General features: G+C 41.0%; 1 protein-coding gene across 9 annotated transcripts in view; it reads left to right on the top strand.

The window, feature by feature from the left end:
* Positions 1-899: 899 nt before the first annotated feature.
* JADE3 (jade family PHD finger 3) overlaps positions 900-27733 on the top strand; it is a 64060-nt gene continuing 37226 nt past the window's right edge. The window contains exons 1-2 of one of the 9 annotated variants that reach the window (XM_077781521.1): positions 900-910; positions 18591-18643. The gene's annotated coding sequence lies outside the window, so the exon portion shown is untranslated. Of the gene's footprint in view, positions 911-956; positions 1112-1172; positions 1273-1429; positions 1676-5005; positions 5168-18166; positions 18180-18590; positions 18644-27733 lie in introns of those variants that run through there. The other 8 variants (XM_021546699.3, XM_021546700.2, XM_021546701.2 and 5 more) reach the window with 8 other exon arrangements.

Here is a 27733-nt window from a genome sequence, read left to right as displayed (position 1 = left end):
GCCACCTCTGTCACTGCCACCAGCTGCCCAGTCCAAAGCTGAGTCTTGGTAGCCAGTGGCTTCAGGGATGCAGCCCAGGCATTGCCCCTTGGCTCATCTTCTGAACTGGCAAAGGGAAAAGTAACACACGAGTGGTGGGAGCCGGCTCCTGTCTCTCACCTGGTTTCAGGTATGGTTCTCTTCCCCCAGCCCCTGACACCCACTAGAAGGGCTGAGAACTGAGACCTTCCCTTCCAGCCCCTTCACAGAATCACAGAATGAATTAGGTTGGAAAGAGCCCTGGGAGCATCAAGTCCAACCCATGACCAAAACCATGTTAATTAGACCATGACACTGAGTGCCACATCCAGTCTTTTCTTCAACATCTCCAGGGACAGTGAGTGCACCACCTCCCTGGGCAGCCCGTTGCAGTATCTAATCGCCCTTTCTATGGAAAAAATTCTTCTTCACGTCCGACCTAAACCTCCCGTCACAATTTTAGACTAAGACCACTTGTCCTGTCGCTGGTTGCCTGGGAGAAGAGGTCGACCCCCACCTGGCTACAGTATCCTTTCGTGGTGGTAGAAAGTGATAAGGTCACCCCTGAGCCTCCTCTTCTTCAGGCTGAACAACCCAGCTCCCTCAGCCGTTGCTCGCAGGACATACGCTCCACACCTTGACCAGACACGCTGCACACGCTGCCCTCCTTCCCTCCCTGCTGCCCGCTTCCCGCTCGCTCTCGGGGCGGGGGGCGGCTCTGCCGGCGCAGCTGGCAGGAAGGCCCGGCGCGGGCAGGGAGGGAAGGGGAAGAGGCGGGGCCTGGAGCCCAGCAGTGTCAATAATACAATAGGGCTCTTGTGCGGCTGCCGCCGCCGGAGGAGGAGCGGGCCGGGCTGCGGGCGCGCCGAGCAGCCGGCACGCAGGGCGGGAGCCGCCGCCGGCCGCGGGCCCGGGCGGGCGGGGCGATGCGCGCCGGCGCGGGACGGCAGCAGCAGCACCCGCAGCAGGAGCCGCCGCCGCGGCGGGAGCGCCAGCCCTGACGGCCGCGGCCGCCCACGGTAGCGAGCAGAGCAGGAGGAGGAGGAGGAGGAGGAGGCGGCGGCGGCGCGCCGGGCCGGGCCGGCGGCGGGAGGTGAGCGCGGCCCGGGCTGCCCGCATGGAGGCGGGGCGGGGGGCGGGCGCCGGGGCCGCCGCGCCGGGCCTGTGCGGGGGAGGCGCCGGGCCTGCGGCGGCGGCGTTTGGCGCCAAGGCCGGGCAGGAGGGAGGCGGAGGAAGCGGCGGCGGGCGCTGCGGGTACGTGGGGCACCGGCGGAGCCGCGCCGGGGGCGGCGGGCGGGCAGCCCGTCCGGCGTGGGCGCTGCGGCCCCGGCCGCGTCCGGAGGGAAAAGTTGCGGCGGCTCCGGAGCCGGGCGGGCGCTGCACCCGCGGTGGGCGGCCAGGGCCGGGCGACCTCCGGCCAGGCGCCCTTTTGTTCGCCGCAGCCCGGAGAGGCGGCGACCCGGCGGTGCCCGAGCCGGCGGGGCCCTGCGGAGCTCGGCTGGGCGTGGCTGGCGGGCGGGCAGACAGACAGACAGACAGCCGGGCGCTTGTCCGCCGCCGAGCTCCGCTCCGCCGGTATGTCGAGGAACTTGCTAGAACTGAGTTTGACAATGAAGCGCTAGCGCAGCCCTCCCGCCTGCCCGGCCGCGCCGCCAAGGTAAGTTTTCTCCTGAGCGGCGGGGGCGGATGGCCCCCGGTGCCCTCTGTGCCTGCAGGCAGAGGAGCGAGAAGGTCCCGACTTCACTTCAGATCAAACCTTCCTCCCTTGCATAGTGTTTGCTTTAATGCTGTTCATCTTTCCGCAAAGGCATGGCTTCGTTCTACGGATGCACCGCGACCGGTATGGTTAGCGGCTGGGGATGTAGTAAAAGTATTTGTACGTGCAAATAATAAAGGGAGGATTAATGGGAGAATTTGGTACAAGGCATCCTAAAGTACATCTTACCAAGCAAATAAGCACCACTTTTTTTTGTCTTTTAACTATAGTTATTTTATAAAAAGTACTTGTAGTTACTTTAGGAGTTCAACTATTGCTTGCAAATTGTTATAATGAGTAGCTATGGATTTTTATTAAAATATCACTAAATTTCTGCTGTACTTCAAAGCCCAATGGTTTTTTTTCATGTTTAGGAGAGAAGGGATGCTGAAGATAACATCCAAGTGTGATTAGAAAACCTTCAATTACTACACACTAGATACTTGAAAGCTCTTGTGCTTGTCTGTTAATGTAAAAGAGCCTTTGCGCTAAAACGGAAAGATTAAAAGAAATGTATTTTGTCCTGGTGCTTGCAAGATGCTTAATCAGCAGCTGACCTCTTACATCAGGATGGTGCTTGTTATGGGCTGTTCTGTAGAGCATCTCGAGCACACCTGCTACACACATCTCTACACAGTGAGACCATGTCTTAGTGATGGCTAGAGAGCTGGCTTGAAAATGTGAGATCCTTAGGCTGGAAGGGTCGACCTGGATGAAAGCACGTTTGCATAACTTTCCAGCTTGCCACAGAGTTCCTTAAGGAACCATCAGAAAAGTCTTTACCTACACTTACTAATGGGAGAAAATGCAATTTGAAGTTTCTTTGGTTAAGAATGGACCTTTTCAAAGTAAAAGCAAATTAGTACTTTTAGGATCTAAAGTTTGTGTTGGTTTTTTTTTCTGTTTTAACTGAACTTCTGACCTCATTTCAGACTAGACATGACATGCCCTTTTTTATTGCAGAGAGGAGAACTCGAAAGCTTTATTTGCAAAACTTGGACTTTAGATGTAGTAAAAGTAATCAAAAGAGCAGAACTGTTTCTTTTACCTGTCCCTCCTTTGATGTTTCCTCTTTCTGTGTTCCTTTTACAACAAAACCTCCCTCCCACAGTGGGAAAAGTTCCCCTGAGTTGGTTTTGACCATAGGTCTTTTTTTGTTATATTTGTATTACGTACATGTAGCAGATATCCAAAACGTTTGCTGGAGACCTGATGTAGGAACATATGCAGTGGCATTTATTGGCAAGTTTGCATGTTCATTTGGGATCTCATTAAAATCATGAAAATCCGCTGTGAATGTAAGAGCCTGGGAGAGATAGATCTCAGTGTAGTATTTTCTTCTCTGTGGTTCTGTGCACTTCCTCTCGGCGTCAGAAAATCAGGAAGTTTGTGTTTGGGATTTATCGGGATACCTGGGATTGTTGCAGGTTTTTTATTTTGTTTTTTAAAATATACATATTTTTGATAGACCTGGACGATTTGCTAATGGAGAAGAATTTATATGATGCCTTCTTATCTATAATTTAGTATTATTTTTACCTGTACAGTTTTATATGTATATACGCATGGGCAGAGACTTATGTGCATGGTCACTGTAGTGGCTACCACATGATGAATGCTGTATTTTCCTCAAGAGCTTGCTGCAGCTGGCCTGGAAGATATCTTGACTGGTGATCTCAGCTACTGGCTGGTGTGTTGGCAAGTGTTCCAGGCCATGGTGAAGAGATGGCTGGATTTGGTAGACCTGATGGAGAGAAGTGAAACTAAATCCTATGCAGGTTGACTTGAGTATGAAACACTCCTGCAGTGTTCTTGTGGTCTATTTAGGTAGCTTATTTCAATCTTTGTAATGAATTTCTGACTCTCATGTCCCAATGGGTGAGAAGTGGGGCAGGGTGCCTGCATATTTTTGGTTAGCTTGGCAAGACATGGGATGCATCTGGAGAAGGAATGTGCACCCATTTCTGTAGGGCATCTTTTATCATCTATGGATGGAAATGTCATGTAAACGTACGTTTCTGTCATTTGTCTTCCTCCTTTGGTCCCTAGAAATCTCCTTCAGAAGTTGGTATGTGCTTTAGGGGGTTATTACTTGAATAGGTTTGATGGTGTAATGTTATGACCACTCTTGAGAAAATACCAGGCAATATGATAGCAAAGAATGTTGTATTCAACTGAAATGTAAAAGTTAATATTCGGTTAAGTATAGGTATCATTCTCTCAAATGCATTTTATACCCAAAAAATTACTGTTTTGTCTAGATCAGTGGTAGTGTTGTGTTTTAGTTGGTGACTTATTTCATTATGGACAGAAATGGACTGAGCCAAAACTTACTATTTGCACATGTTGCTTAATCTCTCCACTCCCACAATTTTTCTGGGAGCTATAGCTAAGGAGGCTCAGGGGCTTTTGAATTCTACAGAGAGGAGAACCTCTGAAATTGTGTGGTGTTTCTCTTTTCTGAAGATTTGAAGTGCCTGTAATGCTCGAGGCTTCATGTAACTGGAGACATAAATACAATTTTTACATACTTTACTTAAAATGGAAACTAACAAGTTAATAATAGCTCTTATCAGGGGTATTTATGTAATGGAAGCCAACAGATGCTATTTGCATCTTGAAGAGCTGATGTACAAAATGTTATGTCAAAGCCCTGGCAGGTTTTATGCTGGTGGAGGCTGGGTCAGGTGGGAGTGGGAGATGCTGGAGATCTGGAGGGCTTGATGGCACCTCTGAGAAGTGAGATTACTGTATGAAATTTTGCATTTTAGTACATAGCTTATTTTAATCTAATGCTGCTAATAAAAAGAACAGTGTTTTCATTTGAGAATTGATTTCTTTAATATGTATTTATGTTAAATGATCAATTACACCTGTCACTTTAAAAGTACTTTTCTTTATGCTATTTTCCAGTTACAACTGCATGTCTGATGCTCAGAGCCCCTAAAAATTGTGTCTATAGGTACTATGTTTTATGATACTTAACTTATTTTGACTACAAGAGGTATCTGGTAAATAAATTTCAGAAATGTTATGTGACACACTGGATGTTGTTTTCTGTGGAAAGATGCTGATGTAATTACCAAGCATCTCCCTGTTTCCCTGGGCTGTTCACTCTTGTTCATTTGCTTCCAATGCATCCAAGTTACCCTTTTCTAGATGACATCTGAACTTTTTAATATCTTATTTCAGTGTGTAGGAGATCAAGAATTTAGGGATTAGAGCAGTCTGGGAAGCGTGGTCTTGGACCTAAGGAAAGCTCCTGTGTTTGTAGAGCTGTACTGCAGGCTTTACTCGGATTTCAAGGAATGGAAGAGACCCCGAGCTAAGAGCATGACTGCGGAGGCTCCCCTGGCACTTGCTTAGTCGCCCTCTTCAGAGAAGCAGGAGAAGGTGGGAAGATAAGCTCGTGACTGCTGATGCTATTTGTTATAACTTTCTCCTGGATTAAATACTGGGATGCTTGCCTTAGCTTGTTAAACTTTGTTTGAAAATTTTGAAGTGCTTTTCTTCTTCAAAGTACACCTGTTACAGCATTAAAGAGCTGTGCTTCTTGATTATTGAATTGAATGGTGAACATATCATGTCATTAATGTCTCTTTGTGTTTTAATTAGAGCTCTAGGAGATGTTAAAAAACAGGTTTATACACATGCCTGACTGGTTGCTAAACTGAATATGCTTGTCACACAGTCTTGAGGGAATAATGTATTATTTTGCTAATCTACTGTTCTGGGCTTCCCCCAGCCCCCTTTCTTTCATTTTTCCCTTTCTACCACCTTGCTCTAAAAAGTTATTCTTGGAATATTTTCTGAGGGTCTGTCTTATCTGCTTAAAGCTCCTGACAGTTGATAGCCTTTGCTGGTGAAAGGCTCAGGCTCTTGCTCATGTCTTAGAGAGCAGTTTCATGCCTGCACAAGTGGTTTGGTGCACAGCAAGTCCAACAGCTTCTAAGAGTTAGCATAGTGCTGTGGGTGAGCAGAGGCTAGGATGACTGAGCTCCTCCTCCAAAGGGAGGGGTGATACCCCACACACCAGATGCTGCAAAGTGAAACAACTGACCAGGAACATTTATTTGAAGCAATTAATTTTGTGTGACTGTTATGAAGAGTTTTACAAGATTTGTTTTTTTTATTTTCAGGTAGTTCTTGTTTTGGAATATGCTGTTGGGTTGACGAAAGAATAGTGAGAGAATTGCACAGAAGTTCTGCCTGGGTGCTGTCTTTTAATTGTGCTATACAGTTTATCATGTAATATTGAATGACTAAAATTTGTTAGATATGTTGATAAATGATGGTTTTACTACAAGTGCTAGACAAGAGGTACAGTAACATGGCTGTTCACAAGCATTTGAAAACCATAACTAAACTATGAGCTTTCATTCATACTTAAAAATGTATGTCTTGGTTTTTGATCAGACAGTTTTTAAATAATGATTCCTCTATAGACTGTGGTAGTATTGAGAAAATTACTACTTTTAATGTGCATATATTTAAATATTTCCCTATGTATCAAGTATAGCAGGATAAAATGGTAGTATTTTCTATCTGCTGACATGTCAGAAAACCTGACATCTTGAACTGCTGGATACATGAGTGTGTAGGAGAAATGTCTACCCTGTCAAGGGAGGAAACAAATGTCCCTAGTGGGACTCTGTGTGTTTAATTCTCTTTATTTGTTCTGCTTTTAACCGCTTGTATTTATTTAATATTCTTTCAGTGTTAATTTGCAGGCTTTGATATCAAAGTGGCTGTAGAGGACTCATCATAGGAAATAGTGTCCATGTCCTGTAGAGGTTTTGGCTTTTAATGAAAAAACAAGCCAACTGAGGACCTTGCGGAGCTGATATACTTAGTATATGAGTGCATTAGAGACACAGAGGAAAATATTAGTCTCAGCAATTATCTGGCCAGGAGGAGCCTCAGCAGAGAGGTAGGACTAATACTTCTCCTTCTTTTATTAATACTTGGATAGAAAGAGCTGTAATAAAGTGGTGCTCTTCTTCCTGCTTTCATACTAATAGATTCTTTTTCCCAGCAGGAAAATAGTGACTGAAACAGTGATAACGAGTGACTACTCTGCAGTGCAATGTAAACTTGTTAGATCTTGTTTGATAGGAGGGAGGGAAAAAATGCTCATTTCAAGCACAGATAACAGCTTTTTATGTTAGCTTTTTTTTTTTTTCCCTAAGAACTGCTGACCAGAGCACTGAAAAAGGAAGGGGTACTGCTTGTCACTGTTGCTGCTATGGTTTGACATTGTTAACCTTGTTTGGGGGGCTTCCAGCAACTCTTCCGCTCTAGCCTAATTCAAGAGCAGTTGTGTTCTTTTACAAAAATCAAATTGCCTGTCATTTAAGTAACTGAAAAGCAGATACTTAAACCTGATAATGAAGTTGCAGTCTTCCTTATGTTAACAATGTAATCATTTCCATTGTAGCATGAAATGAGCAATCTTGAGAAGTAAGTGAAGCATTTTGCTTGACAAATTTGAACTTGCAGCTCTGCAACAGAATGTGCTAGGAGTGAGGGAGGAACCAAAAAGTTGATCTTAATGTAAGGTACGTGTTTAGGAACAACAGTATTGTAATGGCTGTTGGCATACCTGGGAAGTAAAATTCACTTCTTATGGTACCAATTCTTTTATGGAAGATATTTTTTCAAAATATTATGACTGTATAACAGATACTAATTTCCTTCACTTTCTTTGGTTACTGCTGGTTCACTTTTTTGGGCCAAAGAAGAAAAAGGATGAAAAAACCCCTGGGATTAAATAATTCCATATTTTCATATAAATAGAAATTATGCAAAATGATTTTGTATGCCCTTTGCAACTGGTATCCATAAATTTGGGTGGTTTCATTTTGATTCTTGTAGTTTTGTACTTTTTAATGATTCATACTATAATTTCCAGTGATATTTTATGAAAATTGTGAAAGCTGTTCTTTATTCAGGTATTTTTCAGATGCCTAAGTTTGCTCAAGCTAGTAGTAAACATATTTTTGATCCAAATACTTACAGAGATAGCTAGTGTACAAAGAGTTTACTTAAAATGGCAACTGAATGAGATTTAACCAGTGACTGGCAGGTTACATTCATGTGTGTTTCTGCAGTTTTGATGGAGATCTGATTTGCCTTATTTGGTTGTATACACCTATATAGACACAGAATATCTGTGGTATAATACTGTAGAAAATGGGACTCTGCCCCGAGCTCCATGAAAGAGGAGTTTAAACTTTGTTTCAATACTTAGTCTTCTTAGTAGTCTTTTCCTCTGTTGCTTAAAACTGAATACATATGGATCTTGATGCATGATGTTTTCATTTTTCTTCCTCTGTAAATGCTGTAAAACTTCAAAAGGTAGGACATAAGTTATTAGAAAGCTTACACACCTGCCAATCATCTCAGTATCTGTCAGAGCCCTGTGACTACCATTACATGGATTAAACTGGCTTAAGTGCTGTTTTAGAGCCTTTGTTTGGCATCTTCTGTGTACTTGTTCTAGATTTTCAGAAGCCGCTATATGTAACAGCAAACAGGGAACATTAATTTAGGTTACTGAAACCCAGTAGCTTTTGCAGGTGCCATTTCATTCTCTGTTTAAGATTATTGAAATACATTTTTTTGTGTTCACTTCTGTGTGCTTGACTTCGACATTTGAATTAGTCAGTTTTTGAAGTTATGGGTTAATGGGTTAAGAGTTGGAAAAGAAGTCTGAAAAAACTTAAGGGAAAAAGTAAAGCCTCAATTGCAGATGAGAACTTGAGCGTGATTTGTAGTTCTTACTTACCTCTCTCAGCCATCCATGTCTTTCATGCCTTTGTAGTCTCCCTTTGGTTGTCCCCTCTTCTTTTTGACATAACTTTCCAACTTTTTCCTTATTATTGGAGAAAACAGTGTTTCCAGTGAGTATCTCACAGTCTTCTTGAGACTCTATAAATCATCTAGGTAAAATTAAATTTGTCTCCTGTACCAGACTACAGACAATATGGACTTCCTAATTATTTGCAGTCAACCTGAAAGTATTTTGGCAGGCTTGTTGGTTTGTTTTTTTTTTTGGTGTAAGTTTGCTCAGTCTGATAAAGGGGCCTTTTCAACTTCATCAGGATTTTTTTGTAAGGCTTTATTTTTTGTAGCTGGTACATTTGTGGGGGTTTACATATGTGTATGTACTAAAGCATCAAACACTGCAAATTCAATTTGTATTTTTAAAAATTCATTAAAAGAAGTGTTTGTAATCTAAAACTTTTTTCCTGGTGTGATTGGTGTGATGACTATTTAGCTAGTTTTTAACAAGAAACCCTTCTGTACTATGCCTGTACATAGGTAAATTTTACTTAGTTAAGGAAGTTAAATCTCTGTTGGACTTCAACACACATCAGCAATTGTGTTTACTTTGGTACAGATAATGAGAGTTTTTCAAAACAAACTTGTTTTTATATAGGGAGGAACTGATAGAAAAAGTAAAACAGTGGCAAAGCATTGGTTTAGTGGAGTAAATTTTACAACATTTTAATGCATCTTGGTTACTTGTATCAAACTTTTTTTTTAACCATTTGCTATCCTAAGATAATTTTTTTGCCAAAATGCTGTTTTTCTTTCCCCCTTTAAATAATTTCAGGGACTCTATCCTAAGCTCATTCTATCAAAGAAGTCAGCTTTTATACCAGTTTGAAGGTGTTGCTCTGGTGTAACTGTTCTAATGATCTGACTGGTCATGTACACCTAATTCTGAAGTGGCATTAGTGTCAGCCTTTGCACAAGGGCTGTACTTGTTGAGCTTTGCTCCTGCACCAGATTACTTTGGCCATAACAAAGCATCTTTAGATCTTTCTTTTAGAGGTTTTAATGTCACATTGGGGTACTCTTATGTCACCTCTGCCTGTTTCTGGTCTCTTATAGGTTCATAGGGATTTAATCAGTCAGAACTGTGGATTTAACTGCATGATGGCAATTCTCAAAGGAGAAAAAGCTCAGCTCCTTTGTTTACTTCTGCTTTTGAGCTTTCCAGGTCTGGCAGGATTATAGAGGTTTTTGTGCTTCAGGTAAGCAGAAGTAATGTAAAACTCTAAGGGAGCAAACCTATTAAGGCTAGTTTTCTTTTATTTTTTTTTTTTAATGCCGATGTGTTGTGAAGGGCAGTGTTACCTGCTGTCCTTGGAACTGGTGGAAGCCCATCCATAATGATGTGAATGGGAGACTATCTAAGTCTAGTTTTATCCCTTGCTTAACAACATCAGAAGTTTTGCCTCTATAAAGGCAACAGCTTTGTATAGTTGGTCTTACATTAATAAAGTAGAAGAAAATAGAAAGATCTTAGACAGTATTTTAGTCAATTCTGTTAAAGGTTTTTCCTTTTGACAGGAAGTTTTTCTGACAGTGGGTGCTTTAAAAAGAATAGGGTTTTCTTGCTTTACAACTTGGTCTTGCAATCTTCCACCCTTCCCCAACATGTTTGCATCAGAAGACTTAAAAAAGAAATAAACTCAGTTTTGTAATTTAGGAATTCTGCTCACAAATTAATCAGATAACTGTTTTGCTAATTTCTGGCTTTGTTTTGGCACTGGCTTTAATTCCCATTTGACTCCACCGAGACCAAGTTTCCCTGCTTGTTTCTTGGAGCTTGTCATGTGTTTTGCCTGAGTAGGAATGACTTTGGAAAAGGATTGACACAAGTTTCTCCTTCATAGCAGTAAAAAAAAAAAAAACCCAAACACAATCCTTTCCAACCATTTAAGATCATACTCAAGGGAGAAGGCATATTTGTTTGCTGCTATGGGATTTGCAGCCACAGAGGAAGAAGGTGATGAGGCCTTCTTTACTGTGTTTTCGTTTCTGCTGCTTCATTAATTGTCATTTGATTGTGCTCCAAGTCTTGTGTTTTTACGGTCTAAGGGCAAAGCTTGGGTGCCTTATTTATTTATGCAGTTTCTTTTCAGGGGAAGGTGACAGTTTAAGTGCTGGTGTGATGTCTGACCATGAAGGAACAGAGAGGCTTTTCTTATGAAAAAATCACAAATACCAATGTGCCAGGTTTGATAAAGGATGTCAAAAGTACTTTAAACCACTGTGATAATCAAGTGAAGTTAACACTGCTACCTTTTTCTTGCCCCCTATTTTTTTCTTCTGGGAGCTGTCATTCAGTTAAATACTGACTAAATGGTTTTATGTGAAGTGAACTGTTTATGAGGGTTATTTTTCTGCAGCCACTGAGACTTCCTTAAGGGCCAGGAATATTCAGTATATCTACACTGCTCTTTACTCAAATTCCATGTAGCTGGAGCATTTGAAGAAACTCAAGAGTGTGCTCTGTAGCATTTCTGAAGCTCTGTGTTGTATGCTGGTGAGCATCACAACTTAATGTATCCAGAAAAGGAGACAGAATCTTTCCTTTCTGTCATCTAGTTGTAAAATAACTTTCCTCTTGTAATCCAAGCATAAATTGTTCTCAATCTTTTTGCTTGTAATTTCTTTTTTTTTTTTTTTTTTATTTTGACTAGGATTGGAACAGAGGCTCAGCAGGCTCATTTGTTGTGTAAAAGCAGGTGGTGGTTGAAGCAAAATATCACAGCATAGATAAGAAATGCTTGCACAGAGTGGTCTTCTGGTGAACTGATGGGAATGACCATAGATACGTAAGTGCCATAGGTAGGCAGCAGTACAGTTGTGCGGTGGAAAAGGGTTTAAGGAAAAGGCAGAAAGTGCTGGGGCAGACTCTTGGTGGACAGGAGAAGAGAGCTGGGAAGATGGGGTGAAAACTAAGGACAGCATTTGAAGGTGTAGCAACTGCTGACACCTTACATGATACCGAATTTGATCCCTGAAGAGTGCATGTGAGGAGAGGAGGAAGAAAGGTCCAAGCATGTGTCTGATTCCTGAAGGTATCCATTTACAGAACTGCAAATCGGTAGTTAAATCTGTGAGAAGACAGAGTTCTGGCATCATTCCCTATTTGGTGTGTGATCTGGCTGTCCTGAACATGCTGGGCACTTTGAAACTCACTGTAAAGACCTTTCCATTTGCTGTGTGGGGTGTTAAAACCTTGTGGGGTTTGCCGTTTCTTGTTCCAGAGCTCTAGCTTGAGTGCACTGAAGTGCACAGTTTGGTATTACTTTGCTCCAAGGTTTAAATGTGTCCTTTCATATTTTTTATTGTTACTGTGTGGAGACTCCGCATACTGCTTTTAGCATTTGTAACTCTCTTGTGTGTGTGGTGGGGTCATGGGACTTGCTGTGGAGAATATGGAAGTGGCATAGCTGTGCCATCAGAAACATAACATCTGTTATCTTACCATACTTTAGAAGTTCTCACACTTAAATAGTTTTATTTTTTAAGATCTCCACTAAAGGTCCCTAACTGTGTACAAATATAGTTGCATTAAATAACAGAATTTGGCTATGGAAAAAGATGCTTCTAGGTCATCTAGATTTATTGTTTCTGAAATGTTTGTTTGAACTGCCCTTCAGAAAATGTGTGTTTGGACCTTCCTGAAGGAAAGGCACATGAGCACACCTGTTTAGTACAGGAGGTACAAGTCAAATGAGGTGGGTTGATACTTAAAATGCAATTGGCCATGTGGCTGTGGCTAACAGCAGGACATGTAATATTCTCCTATTCAAGAACTGCATTAATTTTGTTTTGCCCCAGATCCTCATAAATAGCTTGTTTTTGCTGCTCTGTGGCTCATAGACCTGTTTTCAAATTCCTAGTAGTAGGCAGGGCCAAAATACGTGCGTTGTTTCTGCCTGTACCCCGTTCCAGGCTTTGTGGACCAGGAAGCCTCCTGCCAGTTTCCTATGTTTTTATCTCAGTTTAGATCTTGTACTTTCAGCCTTCTGTCTCATGCATTTGTATTCTTTCTGCTACATTCCTCTGCATTGAGGTGCATCCTGCTGCAGGGAATACCTGCTCTTCAGAGAGATGCATCCTGCACCAAGCTGAAGGAATAGATTACCTTAACATTTTGTCCCACAAAAAAGGAGCAGGGATCTGAGTTGCTGTGCACTACCTGTCCTTGCATGCAGCTGTACACTGTAGCATCTGTCAGTGATATCTCTATCTATATCCCCCAGTCTCTGATGTAGGGAAGACAGATAGAATGGTGGAATAGCTACCTGGGATTGCTTTGCTCTCACCAGCATGCAGCGATATGCCTGAGTTCTGTGGAGGATCTGATGCACAGTACTTGCTGCTCCACAGCACCATGTGTGCATGGTGAGGTGCAGCTCTCAGCACAGCCAGTCCCAACAAAACACTTTGTGCAGTGCTCTTTATACTCAAGTCCCATTTATTGTTGCCTTGCCCTCGGGCTGGGTTGAGAAGAGCTGAGCTCTGCGGAGCATGTTGTGTTGGCAGTGCAGCAACCAGGACTCTTGTCCAATCTTTGTTTAAATGTCAAGAGCCTCCAGTCCTCCCCCTGGGGACATGGGGCTGTAGTTCTGACTCTCAGGATGTTTCTTTAATGCTAAGCCTACACCTTTTGGGTTTTGTCTTAAATTTATCCCATTACATTTCATCTCTTACAGACGCAGGCTTTTGTTTGACTAATTATAATCTCCTGTCTGTATATGAAGAATGTAAACAGCTTTGCAGCTTAAAGTAGGTGTTTTGTTTATGTTGGTGTTAGTAGCTATTCCCTGTAAGGGCAGTTTTTTCAGCTTGACTCAATTTTTTGCATATGTATGTTACTTATGTTGTGTAACAATGATTTGCAAGTAATTGATAAGATATTTTGAGTGTTTTGCAGAGTGGTTGGCACTACACACAAACTAAATAACTGCTGTGTTGGGTCACCATCTGAGTGCCTGGGGCCCAGGACTTCAGAGCATTTAATAAAATGTCTTGATGTTACTTGTTAGCTGCCATATGAAACCTATCCTTCTAGACATCCTGCTGCATTGTTTGTCTGAAGGTGGGGTAAGCCGCTGTGGGAAATTTTTTTCCCAGCAAGTTTTAATTGGTTGCTGGGAGTTACTAAATCACTGGCTGTTATTAAGAATAGTCTTGTTGCTACAGAAAGGTGTCACAAAATAGTTTTGTGACAGTGGAAAGAAGTGAAAGTGCTAGGGAGTTGCAGGCTTTGCTAAATGCTTGCAGTGTATCTGATCCACCTTAAGGTGAGATGGGCTGTTTTTAGATTTTTACAATGAAATTCTGAATTTATACTCAATTACTTTGGCTAAGCCAATGTGGAAGAGGGATAAAAATCAAGAAGCTGCAGAGTAGTCAGTGTAGTCAGGACTGTGTAGAAGCTTGTGAAGAAGAGGAAGAATAAACAACAAATCAGTTTATTACAAGCAGAAATCCAACACTGTTTGCTTCAAAGACTTTGTAGGGATTTTACAAGACTTTTCTTAAACCTTACTGGCTTTTTCTTTGCTACCTTTAATCACTGGGATAAGTATTGCCTGGAAATAGCTCTTCAGTTAAATATGATGGGTACTGTTTTGGTATCTGTTATGATTTGGTTGTTACGATTTTTTCAGAACTGTAAGAGAAAAAGTGCCATTACTTTCCTGCTTCATACTATATTTATAATTTCAAAGACTATTTGGTTTATTTTTTTTGTCTTGGTGGTATTGCTTTTTGATCTGCCTTTTGTAAGAGGTCTGTATAATGTTTACTGGTAGTCCATGTGGAGCTGTCTGTATGTGCTAGATATCTGAAACAGTCTGTAAAAAAACAAGAAATTATAAAATTTTCTAATACGTTTCCCACCTAAGCAGTGTTATATCCCTGAGATTATTTATGGAGGAGATGTGAAGTATCACAAAACCAGCTTTCTAATTCAGTTTTGAAAGTAATTTGTGAGGTAGGAATTGCACAGTAGATGAAGTTATCAGGCAATCCATATTATCAGAAGCTAGCTAAGGAAGCATGGATTAACTGAAATGCTCACAGGAATGTTTGTAGCTGCTCAAAAGAACTGAGAGGATAATTGCTAATTAGTTTCAAACAAGACAGGTGAATTAATATTTGCAATTAACAGTGTGGGTGAAGGAATGAGGGGGCTGTTCATTCAATACCTGAATCCAGCTGGGTGGAGCTGCCTATCTACTTGAGAAGATGCTTTGAACTCAGAGTTACTTTGACTGATTGGAGATGGAGTCTGGAAAGAGGGGTTGAATGGAGTTGAGCAGGGCATGGAGGGGCAGTTCTGTGACATAAAGGTTTGGCTGCATGCCTGCAGGCTGGGAGCAATAGGCCCCAGCAGCAATAATTGCTCACAGCCAGGACTTGAGACAACTGTCATGCTGTTGGAAAAGCAAATGCACTGGAGTTTGTATGTAGGATTGTTATCTGCAACTCAGGTGACAGTAAAGTATATTTTTCTGTAAAAGGAGAATAGCATTTTTTGTGTAGGGAAACATTCAAATGGGAAACTTCGTCGAGGACATCACAGCTTCATACTGGTTTTGTGTGTCAGCTCTGGAAAGGGTGGTGGACAGCAGCAGCTAGAAGAATCACAAGTATAGTAGACATGTCCTATAAACAGAGGGTGAGGAAACTGGGTTTTATTTCATCTGGAGAAAAGACAAGGACCTGCTGACAAGAGAGTTAAGTTGGTGTTCAAACTGTGTCAAGAAGAAAGAGGTGAGATCATCAGTGTCCAGTGCTAGGAGACACTTGATAAAGGCTTGAGCAGCATGGGGAAAGGTGTGCTTAAAGTGCTGGGACAAACTTCTGGCAGTAAAGGTCACGTAGTGTGGAAGGGGCTCCCCTGGAGAGGCTGAGGAGCCTCTGAAATGCTGAGTCTGAGTTCTCAGTCCTAACTCGCTGTCCTTTTTCAGGACCCTGGCTGATCTTTATTCTGTGACCATCTCTTGTTTTTGCAAATAGCAGAGCAGTGTGTGGGATGGTTGATGAGAAAAGCACAAAGCTCTAATTTTCGACCAGTCCAATTCTTGTTTTGGTGGCTTGGCTGTTGGTAAGCACTGTGGTAAATTAGAGAGAGAGTGATAGTATAGCAGTAGTGATAAATGCAAAAATAGATCTGTGTTCCAAGTAGCCTTCTGTTGTTATAAGTTGTATTTTAAGAAATAAATCTTGCGGATGCTTTTTTCCCTGGTGACGCTTAGTTTCCAGGCAGTATTTATGAAAAGCTACTGTGCATTTCCAAGTTTGTTTTCTGTGTCTACACTGTCCTTTAGCTCCTATAATTTTTTTTCTGTTTCTTCATGCCACAATTTCTGTTGCTGGCCCATTACTTTTTCAAATGCATGTGGAGAGTAGGAGTTAAGTCTATTGGCAGTCTGTGTGGAAGAGAGGGTGAGCATCTTCTGTGCATTCTTTACCTTGCTCCTGAACTTGCTGCTCACGGGGAGGTTAGTGTTCTTCCATTTTTTGTAATCTGTTGAGGAAGAACCCTCTGATCATTAATTTGAGGTGACTTAATTTAGTGTTTCTCAATCAATATGTTAAGACGTCTTTTAAATCTTTTAAAACCAGGAGGGGGAAAATAGTATTTTGTGGAAACAACTGTATTTTTCATCCCATTTTGCATATTTGTTCATGGTTGTGAAATAAGTAAAGTTGGGGCTGAAGATTATGACTGTATACTGTAAGGATTAGAGAAAACAATTTTTAGTTGAACCTTCCAATATTTCAGAGTTCATTTTGGCATTTGATTGAGCAAATAAGTGTGTTTTTAATGAAGAGTTCAAAAATATATTAGTTTTGTGGTTCAGCTGAGAGGCAAAAGCTGTGGTTTTGTTTGCACTTAAAAGTTGTAGGCTGTGTTGCATTTTAATGATGTCATTTGAGCTGCCACAACCAGGGCTTTGCTTGTGTTTCTGTGGAAAACTTATATTAAATGGGTTCAATCGGGGCATTAAAGAATTATCCCATAATTAAATATGTCATAAGAAAAATTCATTCAAAGTCATGTTTGGAAAACTTAGCCAGCCATTTATTAATTATTTACTTATTTTCTTCACTTGCTGTCCCTCCTCCATTGCATTTTGTGGGTGAGGCTCTTGGCATTTCTTAGCTGGAGGGTAGAGGCAGAGTAGTACCAGGCAGAGCAGCAGTGGGCTGTTTAAGTGAGCCTCTCTGGTCGCCCCCACTCGCTGTGTGCCAGGTGTTTCTGCTGCTCCTGAGCTGGATGGAGCCAGGAGGTTCCTGCACGGACCCTGTGGATTGCTTCGGGCCATTGTGTGGTGGTGGTGGTGGTGGCCAAGCGTGTTTGCTTATCTCAAGTTAAAAACCCGACCCACATAGTGTGATTCATGTTTCAATAGCCTTGGCTCTGGTGCTGCTTTCATCTACAGATCTTATTGTGTTGCTCAAAGTTAATTGCTTAATGTGTGGTATAGCCAGAGAATGTCAGGAAGATGGGAAGAGGAACTTAGGAAGAGTAAAAAAAACCGAAACAAACCCCCAGACCAACCAAGCACCTCTGCTGTTGACTTCCCCGTCCTTGCAAAAAACCCAAAACAAAATACCAAACACAAACACAAAAAAAGCCCAAAAGTGAACCTTTAAATCAAAGAGACTCAGTACCACCAAAACGTCAAAATTTTGCAGTCAACAGACAGGAGTTGTAATATATAATGTGTTCCCCTTCTCTTTCCCACCCCCTCCACCCCCTCATATTGTAAGGAAATGTTTTCTTTTGATGCCACAGCCTAAGTTGAGCAACAATAGTTGTAATAAGTAATGGGATCTGTGCCACTCCTCAGTGGATGGGTGGTTGTATCTTTTTCTTGTACACCAGATGGGTGGAGGAGTGCAGATGTTAGAGTATGGTGCTGACACTTTGGCCAGAAACTGCCTTATTTCAATTAGAAAAACACTGTCATATCCTCTTTTTAAATTATTTTTCTTCTGGCAGAGTATGCACTTATTGCTTCCTTGGTTTTTACTTGCAATTTTGCTCTCTAATACTTTCTTCCACACCTCTTAGCTGTCCTGTTTTTGTTAACTTTTTGCTCCGAGGCATGTGGCAGACTGCCTGCCAGGACAGCCCTTGGTCGGGCTGCTGACATCTCTGAGGAGTGCTGCAACTCATCTGCTGGGTGTGACGGCTTTAATGCCTTTGCCATGTGCATTACAATAGTGTACAAAATATACATGTGCATGATCCTGCAGGAGGGGAATGTGGGCAGTTGGTAGAGGGAAAAATTCCTTCTATTCCCATATTTAATATTGCTCAAGGCTCAGGACTAGATTAAAAAGGGCGAGTAAGCAGAATCCCTGCCAGGGAAGCTAAGCTATTCGGGATTGTCAAGGAGAGGTCTGGAGGAATGTTGTGGTGAATTAAACAGGAGCCACATGGAGCTTTCCCTCTATGCTTATTTTGTTGGCCTCCTGTGAATTTCTAAGCATGCGTGGTTCATAGAAGACCCTCTTGAATGAAGAAAGCATCGTGTATGAGGAGAAATCAACACGTTAAGCCAGCTGAATAAGTGTGCGTCTGTCTGAATGTGTTTGTTGAAGTGTTTTATTCCCAAAACAGAATAGAGAAAATACTAATTAAAATTTCATTTTGTTGGTACTGTTAAAGTTGGTTTCCATTCATGTTAAGAGGATGGCAAAATCAACTTTGAGCATATTCTTATAAATTTGTTTTTAGCTGTAGTATTTACTGCATTTCTATCATAGTATGTGCAGACATAGCTGATACATTTCATTTTTCCACATATCAAATGAGAATTGTGGAATTTAAGGCTTTATATTCTGGGCATATAATTTGCTTGGGAAAGTCGCAATAAAAATTTAATACAACCTTCACTTACTTGCCAAAAATTAAAATGTAGCTCAAACATTAAATGCCTGATATCACTCCTACTACCTAAAAGCACTCCTTTCATTTTTTTAGGAGCTTGTGATGTCATCAGCTGAAGCGAAAACATCTACCTCATGACCTGGCATGTAAGTGAAGGAGGAACTGATACTTAAAAATAAATGAATAAATGTGTCTGTTGGTGTTTACAATGTGTAAATTGAATCTATATACCTTCAACTTTCAGATATCACCTTTTGAATGAAAGCTTTCTGAACTTTAAAGGAATATAAAGTCTTTTAAAGGGGAGGAAGTCATAAAAGAAACTGTTAACAGTAACATTTCAGCCTGCAGGTCTCCTTAATAATCTCAGTTAAAATCTATCTTATGTATCCCATAATGCTTGAAATGCTGGTAGGCATTGATGGAATAATTTTATCTTACCTCAATGTTTACATATGCTGCTTCTACTCCTTTTTGTTCTGTGATCCTTTTCTGGATATAAATATTGATAGTTGTGATGAATGCTTATTATACATGGTGATACCCTTCCTAAAATTAAATACTCTTCTTGTGCAGAAGATTTAGATTCTCGATATACTCAAGATACTTCACAGTGAACTTTCTGCAGCTTTGTGACTCTTCTATTTTATTCCTTTAAGTAAGCAAAAATATTTCAATCCTCTGCAGATGCGTTTTTAGATTTTTTTAATCTGCCCACTCTGCTTTTCTTTTATGTGGCTTAGAGGATTAAAGTGCAGTCAATGCTTTGAGGGGCCAATGTCAGCGGTGAGCTGAGTGTTCCTAATTGGTGCCAACACCTGTCCCTCATTATGAAGCCTTGTTCAAGCTGTCCGGTGAACCGAGGTAGCCGGTCTCCCTTGCATGTCTCTAATGTGATTATAAAGCCCTCTCCTCATGCAAGTTTTATTACTTATTCAACTTTTGGACTGATGTGGAAAGTAAAGCTAAGCTGAGCCATTTGGCTGGCTACCAAAGATTATAAGGAGTGGCAAAGAGAAGGGATTCACTCGTCTCAATTTCAGGAATTTTAGATCAAAGCTTACTTCTGTTTTGACAGTTTAAAATTCTTTTTTAATGGGGGCAGGACTGTTTTTTGGGGTTTTTTTTCTAGTTTTCAATGTCAAATACTCTGAATTTAGAGACCAGATCTACAGACTCCAGCTGAGTTGTGAGCATCTAAGTGCAGCTGCTATTGTGCATAACCCATTGGTTTTTTTGCAAATAGAGCTTTGGCCTTGACTACTCTTGCACCGTCGCTTTGTCTTCGTGGGGTCATGGCTTAGCAATTCTTTTCTACACAAGTTGGTGCATCAGCCTTTCCTCCCACCTGATTCTGTACTGTTAGCAGGGCTGTGATGCATTGTGCTTTGCCATTGCAGTTGGAAAAGACGACATCAGATAGATTTCACCGATGAAATGAGTGGCTCAGATGAGATGGATCACTAACGTGTTTGGGCTTTACAGGCAGAAGTTTAAGCATGGTTACATTTTTTCCAAGTAGATTATGTAGGTTTTCAAGTGTTTAGCTTGCAGGATTCAAGTGTGCAGTAATACAGTGGTGGCTGAAATTTTTGGGTTATTTCCTTATGAAGGAGGAGAGAGGCAGAATAACTTCAGATGTGCATCTTGGAAAGGTTTGAGATACTAAACCTGTAAGAATCACATGACAATACTGTTAGTTATCCAGATTGGAAAAATGTAAGAAAATGAAAGTGTAGTGTATTCTTAAACTTGAGACATGGAGTTGGAAGTCTAGTTATTAAAGGGCTTGAATCTCTGCAGAATAGAAGAGAACCCAAAAGAAAATCCCAAGTGGACAGGGCCCTAAGGTTATAGGGTAGGCTGTTTTTGTACAACTGTTTATTTGATTTCTCCTTAGAAAAGAAAAACTAAAAATCAACAACTTGAGTAATCTTTTACTTAATAATTTTGGCCAGAATAGTTCTGTGAACAGCAATCAACAAATTTAATGGCAACAGTATGTCAGGTGTCAGAATCTCTACTGATTGTGCTCATCATAATCAAAATCTTATCAGATAAACATACTCTATTCAATATTTATCACGGTCTTATAGACACCCATCTGATCTGTTGTCCACAGAAGTCAGGTTAGGAAGTGATGAATTAAAACACAATTAAATCCGTAGCACAAGAAGAATTAATGGGTTACGAGTGTCTCTGGTAATGGTCAGTAGTGGATACCTCAGGAAAGAAAGCATTACAAAGTTCTGTTGATTCTGTTTCTCATAAAATTTTGATTTTGGGATTTCCAGCAGATTGACATGACATTGTGTTTAATAGCCCTTGTTTTCCATTTTGCCTATTTTTCTTCAATCTGTTTGCTTTCTAACTTCTGCAATATGCCGTAGCATTTTGTATATAATGACTTTTTTTTTTTTCTTCATTTAATTACTTTCCCTTGAAGTTTCCTCTGTAACTTTGTTTTCCTTATCTTCTGGGCCATGAGAAGCTGTATGTAGTCTCTTCAATCTGTTGCTTCTCTTTGCCACTTAAAACAGCTCTCCCCTCTTCTACATCCTCCTTTCACAGATAGTCTGTTTCATCTCTTACTCTAAAGCCATGGCAAACTTTCCTTAGAGCTGTAGTTGGGGGTTCACATTTTACAAATACTTCTCCAACACTGTTGAGGGAGCTAGAAGATCCTGCCTTGCACTTAGCCTGAATGAGTGACCCACTAAGGTTGTTCATCCATAAAGCTTTCTCTGTGTTGCTGCGTGGGTGTAGCAAATGAAACCAGACAGGCTTGTGTTGTTGCTTGTTGCTCCTGCTCCTGGGCCTTCCCAGAAGCATGCCTTTCTTGCATCAGTGTGCTGTTCTCCTACAGCAGTTTGCTACAGGTGATTTGGGAATGTCCAAGTACTGTATTTTTAAAGACATTCAATTTATGTGTGTTTTCATCTCCTTCAGACCCAGAAGTGTCTCACAGATGTGATACACTGTTGTGTGGCTGTGTATGTATTAACTAGAAACCACAGTCAATGCTGGAATAGGCCAATAGCACTCTGCCTCACTGGCAGGGATGGCTGCGGGAGCAGCTGCATGTGCCTGATCTGTGATCTGCTACCATATCACTGCTTCTCTGGGAACAGCCAGTCACTTTTGGTGTTGCGGAGCTGGGGAGGTGGATGGCCAGAGTCTGGGGTGGCAGTTTTATTCTGCCCCAGTCCACGTGCAGGCTTGATTGTGCCTTCTCTCCTTTGCAGAGCCCCTGGTAACTTGTACAGCTGCAGTCTGCCCCATGTCCTGCAGCTAGGTGAGGTAAGAGCCTGCAGAGAAGGCAGCTTCTTTGCAGGTCTATCAAAACCTCCCTGACCAGGTGGAGTGGCATGTACAAAACATACCAGCTGCAGGTTTTGCACTGCATCATGGAGTTTTAAGAGTGATGCTGCTGTAAATGTGGTTTTGTTAGTTTTGTTAAATTTCGTAGTTGTACTTTCAGTTGGAACTATTTTTCCCGTTTCTCAGCAGAGATTTTAGTACTGCTCTTGACAGCATGGGATTCACTTGCAGCAGCTGCAGCATCTTGTAGCTTTTATCATAGGAGTAAACATGTAGTGAAACACCTTCCTACTTCCATGGCTTGTAGGCATTTCCATTCTTGACAGTACAGGAGTGCAGACAAGAGACCTGCTCTGGAGGCAGACTCATTACCTCACACCTTGGCAGCTTTGGAAGGTCAGTTGTGATAGCTCCTTATCCCAGGTGATGGAGTGTGTTCTTCTCTACTTTGAGTCCACCCATTCAAGTCCCTATGTTCTTTGTGATCCACCTTGTAGGCTGGCATCTTTTCTTCTGTACCAAAAAAGTCACCTGCATTAGCTCAGCTTCAGCACAGCTTGGGAAGGACATGTTTTCTACTAGGAACAATAGAATAGTGATGGTCTAGTCTTATTTGTTTCAATCTTGTTTATTTCCACAGAACAGAAGAGGAAGGAGGAATTTAAAGGACTGTTAATGGTTAGTCCTGATCAGTGTGTCCCCTCATTAAAAATATGATAGCACTTTGGCTTCAACTTGGCCATTTGTTGGGAAATTGAACCTTACATGGTTTTCAGGATGCATCTCTTGACTGCTTTCCCAAACAAGATGTGTTATTTTTGAGACCTTAGGCAAACAGAATCGTCCTTTCCTCTTTCCAGGGTAGATCAGCCCTAGTGAACAAGTCTGTTACTTGTTTAGTCATTGCTGCAGCTTGTGTTATGACAGAGAAAAAGACTTTTCCCCACCTCGGTTTGGTGATACAGAGAAACCTGGAATGGTATTTATTTTTATAAATCTATTTTAAATTTTTGACTTAAAGACCTTCTGTGTCCTCTGATGTGTTGTATATTGCAGATTGTAGTACATAATATTAATTTAATTACTGAGACATTAAAATTGATTTTAAATCATTAGTTATTATGACAGGTGTTTTATCTCTTCAAAAGGATTTTTTAAACTAAAAAGTATTTTAAGAAACCTTACAATAAATGTTTTATCATGTTTGATGTTTTGAAATGGAGAACCAAATTAATAATGCAATTGCGTATATATATGTTGTGTGAAATGAAAATGTAGAAGAATGTTAGTGTTCAACCAGAGATTTGAAATATTCCAAATACTATTTAGAGTTCTGGCTGTGACAGTACATTCCCTTTATTGTTCCTATCCAATGATCCCCTCAGTGCACTCTTTTTATGTGACGAAAACTTTAGCATCCAGATTGTTTATTTCAACTTGTAAATGACAGCCATTTCTTGTCAATAAGGAAAGAAATTATCAACCTAATGGTTCCTGCAGGAAAATATTTGTGTTCTTACTTTCTTTGAGTAGGGTATAAAGATACATATTGATGTTTTTTGCCTTTTACAATCCTTCAGGTTTTGTTGGTGATGCAAAATTTTGCAGTGAAGTGGTTAGCCTCTTCAAAGCATTACAAGTAAAAAAATGAGTTGAAACAGATAAAATATTTAATGCAGGCTGCTGTTGTTGATTCTTTTATTTGAGACTTGAACAAAGCAAGAACAGCGAATCCTACTTTAATATATTTATTAGCAAGTACAAAAATTTAAATAATTATTTTAAGCAAGTGTTTTGTAGGATATAAGAACTCTTGCCTGTGCTATTAATAGAAAAGTTGTTTTTTATTATCCCAAATAGCACATACATTTCTAGATCCTTCCTTCTTTGATAGTATTTCCTGCCTGTGATCCTAGCTGCAATACTAGTTCTGCACCTGTATTTTGTCATGAAAGCATGCATCAGTAAAGCTGAAGAAAAGAAAAAGATAAAAGTGGGCAACTGCTGGCAGCATCAGGCAGATTGGGCAAAGTTCAGCTTTACTTGAACTAGTATAATACTGGTTATTGCTTAATTTTCCATTAAGTAATGACACTTCTATAGGGTTTTTTTTTGTCCCCATCTCCCCTCTCCCTGCAGTTTCATCATTGTCCAACAGCAGAACAATACTTAGTGCATCACAGGGATTTTTTGTTTTTTTCTACATGTGCATAAGCACAGGAAGAGCAGTGAGTGGCAAGGTCACAGAATATGTACTTGGGAGACCTGGATGCAGCTGCTTGCTGATGCTGGAGGCTCCAGTGTGATGTATGGCTGCTCTGCACTGCAGCTCTGAAATGTCAGGGCTTTTAGTGCTTGCTTAGTATGAGCTTATCATGAGGGTAGATATGGTGAAGACTGAAAAACACTTAGAGCCAAGGTAACGTGAATCATACCAGTTCTTAAAATAGAAAGACCAGCTAAGCACTTAGAGGTTTTTCTGCTCAGTCATATTGGTGGAGCTGCTGGTGTGCTGCTCCTGTTTCTTGCCAGTGCTTGGCATGCCCGTGGCTGCAGTCTCCTTGCAGATACAGGGCTTGTGGCTGTGTTTGGTTGTTGAACCCCCTGGGCAGCCAGTCCCTTGTTTGCTTAGTAGAGGGTGTGATGCCCTGTTCTGGTCCATTTTCAGTAGCAGTGCTCCCACATCAGTGTTTCTTCAAAGCAGATATTGTCCTTAGTTTCATTTAGTAAGTGGGCTTTGTGGGGTTTTCTTTTCTTTCGTTTCTTGGTTCTTGCATGTCTTAGTGTTGAGTCAGGTATGAGTTTTCTTCTAAAGAATCCATGTAAAACAGACAGAACATGTTCAGTATCTGTGGCTCGCTCCCCAGCTGAGGGCTCTTCTGAGCAGATGAGCTTCCAGAGCATGAGTAACTGGGGTGGGTGCTTTTCCATGGCATTTGGTGCAGTTAGAGGGCTGTATGTGAGCTGGCCCCTGCCTCCTGGGCCTTTCCTTCAGGGATCAATTATCTGCTGTGTTGTTTCCAGCAGCCTGACAAGAGACAGTTTATGTGATGCTGAGCAGAGGAAGTGAGAGCTGTAGTGGCGTCCCTCTGTTTGCAATGTCCTGCTGGTCACCTCGGCAGGTGGTGGTGCTTGTTTGTTCAAAATCACTGTGACTTTCCGGTTGGGAACTTTTTCCTCATTTCATCGTGCTGGGGACCTCCTTGCTCCCCCAGGAAAGGACCTAGAGCAACAAGATGGAGCTGGCTGGGGTGGGCAGGCACGGTACCCTGCTAAGGGCCGGGACTCCCTTTTCTGTGGGATGTACCCTCATTTTAGCCTTTTCCCTGCCTGGGAGTGATACCAGGAGGAAGGTGAGAGGAGCTGGGAGGTGGGTGTGAGGAGTGTTCACCGAGCTGGAGCCAGGCAGACGCACTTCAGGCGTGTAAGCGTGGCGATACCAGGCAGCACCAGACTGGTTCTAGGGAAGGAAGGGATTTTGGTTTTTTAAAATTTTATATTAAAAGCAGACTTGCATTCAAATGCAATATGGTGTTTTGAAGGAAATAATTTTGTGTGTCCAAATCTCTGCTGCTATTTTAGGAAAATTATAGTCCTGTTAATAAACAGCTGGTATAAAAACAGTGTTGTGCTCAGGAGTAGAAAACTGATAATGAGGACTGAAGCAGAGAGTAGCTCAGAAGCATGTACGCAGTGATGTATTTGCTTGAATTAATGACAGTCTGATGTTCATTTTTGTTTTAGTTGACTCTGCCCAGATCAGTATTATTTTCAGGATGCTAATGCTAAAACTGCGTATTTAATGGACAGAAATATTTCCATGTCAGCCTGGCCCACCTAGCTGTTCTGTGTACAGGCCAACATGTGTAGCTTCCCTCAAAGTTGAAAGTAAGGCCACTAAGTCACTTCTAGGTGTCAGGAAAGCACTAGGAAGACTGTGCAGTGTAATTTACTTTGTTGCCTCTTGGAGAGTTTCTGCTGAAGTACTGCTGGCGCTGCACGTGCTGCTGGTGATTTGTTCTTCTGAGGATTTCTGGTTTTTAACAAGCTGCTTAGTGTGAGGCTTGTTAGAAGGCCTCTGGTGTAAATCTATCTACTCCCCTGCCCTCACAGTGGGTCAATACATTGATGTGGTATCAGAAATTAAAAACTGTACTGTTTTCAAGGTAAGAAAAGTATTTGGGATGTGCTGTATTTTATCATTTTGTCAAAGCATGTTATTGATGTGAAGTAGCATCACTTAGCTCTTTTTATACTCTGAAGGCAAAGCGATGGTCATTGAGTACTTTGCACTAGACTGAATGATGGATCGTTGTGGTAGAAGGGCAAATGAAATGATGTCAGGGTTCCCTTTTGGCCCATAATCCACAATGAATGTATGTGTGTGATTATATTTGGGGTTTCTTCATCCTAGTTTTATGATTTATCAGATGACTGCAGTCCAGAATCTAACAATTTCAGGGGGCAAGTCATGTTGGAATGTGGTATTTTGGGCTTTTTTTTTTTTTCTCCTTTTTAAACCTACTGTACCTTTGAGGCAGATGCTGAATTGTTTTATATAAAGATGTAACATACAAGGAAAATAGAGTTTGAGACCATGTCTTGTTGCTACTGCATTTCATATAGACCCATATTATTAGCCAGATTCCTGTAATGTGCACTTCCTTGCTTGCTGCAATTACTTATTGCCTAATGACAAAGGAATTGGCTTTTGCTGGTGCTGCTGCTTCTATAAGCTGGTACATTTCTCCTTTGTTGAAGTACAGATTATTATGTTAATCAAGACTTAGTATGGAATAGTAGCAAGAAAAAATTTTGTTTGTGGTGGGCCCAGAACAATCTTCGCAATATAATTCATTAATTTATTTTGGGAGTTAGGAGAGACTAGGATAGATGTGGTCACTCTATTATGGACTTCCTGAGTAGAGTAGGTGTATACTATAAATTTTTAAAAATTTTCTGGTTAGAGTGAAATAAAAAAGCAATTGCAGAATTGTTAAGGTTGTTATTTTGTTTGCTGATCATCTTATTCTGTGAATTGATTAACCTTTCAAACCTTTTCAGTGTAGCAAATATTGCTGCACCAGGTTCTAAGTAAATTTTTTTTTTCAGTTTATATAGCCTTTTTGTGAGATTGGATAGGATAGTAAAATAATAATAAAAACCACAAACACGAGGGATCTCTCTTCCTCTAGTTATTTGAAAGGTTGTATTAACTCTATTCATATTTTGTAATTTCCCTGGCAGTTGACTATGAAATCTGACCTATTTAAATGGTTTTACTGTATTACATTTCCTGGAGACCTTTCAAGATAATTTGCTTCCTAATCTAAATTTAACAGTTACATAAACCACATTTTGGAGGCTTGGAAATTGCTACCTACTGCCTCTGCCTTTTTTTTTTTTTTTTTTTTTTTTTTTTTTTGACAAGCCATATTGTAAAAATGTAAGTACATAATTTTTATCTGAAATTTGCATGTAGCCTGTCATTTGGTTTTCATACATAGATGCTGGTTTTCTTTTTAATAAAATAAAGTAGGTTACTTTTTGTCCCACTTGAAAATTTCCATAGTGTTGTGGCCAATTCCATTTTTGTCAGGCTATTTTAAGATGTGAAGAAATAAAATCTCACAGGTCTAGGATATATTTGCTTAACCGTTTCTTGAATTTTCTGGTTCTGGTTTTTCCATCTCTGTAGGTCCTAACAGGTACTGAGTAGTGTGTATGGATGTGTTTAACCTTTGTCTGCAAGAAACTGAAGCCAGGGAGCACCGCTATTCCTTGGAGATCCTGTTTTGTTCAGAAATCTTGGCTGGCTGTAAAGATTGATTTTGTCTGCTTGTCACTGATGTCTTGCCTAATATGCTGTACAAATTCAGACTCTGTGATATCATCCTTGTGTCTGCTGTTACTGA

Source organism: Lonchura striata, chromosome 2, assembly GCF_046129695.1.
Source record: "Lonchura striata isolate bLonStr1 chromosome 2, bLonStr1.mat, whole genome shotgun sequence".
In the NCBI taxonomy this organism is placed as follows: domain Eukaryota; kingdom Metazoa; phylum Chordata; class Aves; order Passeriformes; family Estrildidae; genus Lonchura; species Lonchura striata.
Note: the sequence above shows the minus strand (reverse complement) of the source record. Positions and strands in the feature narration are given on the sequence as shown.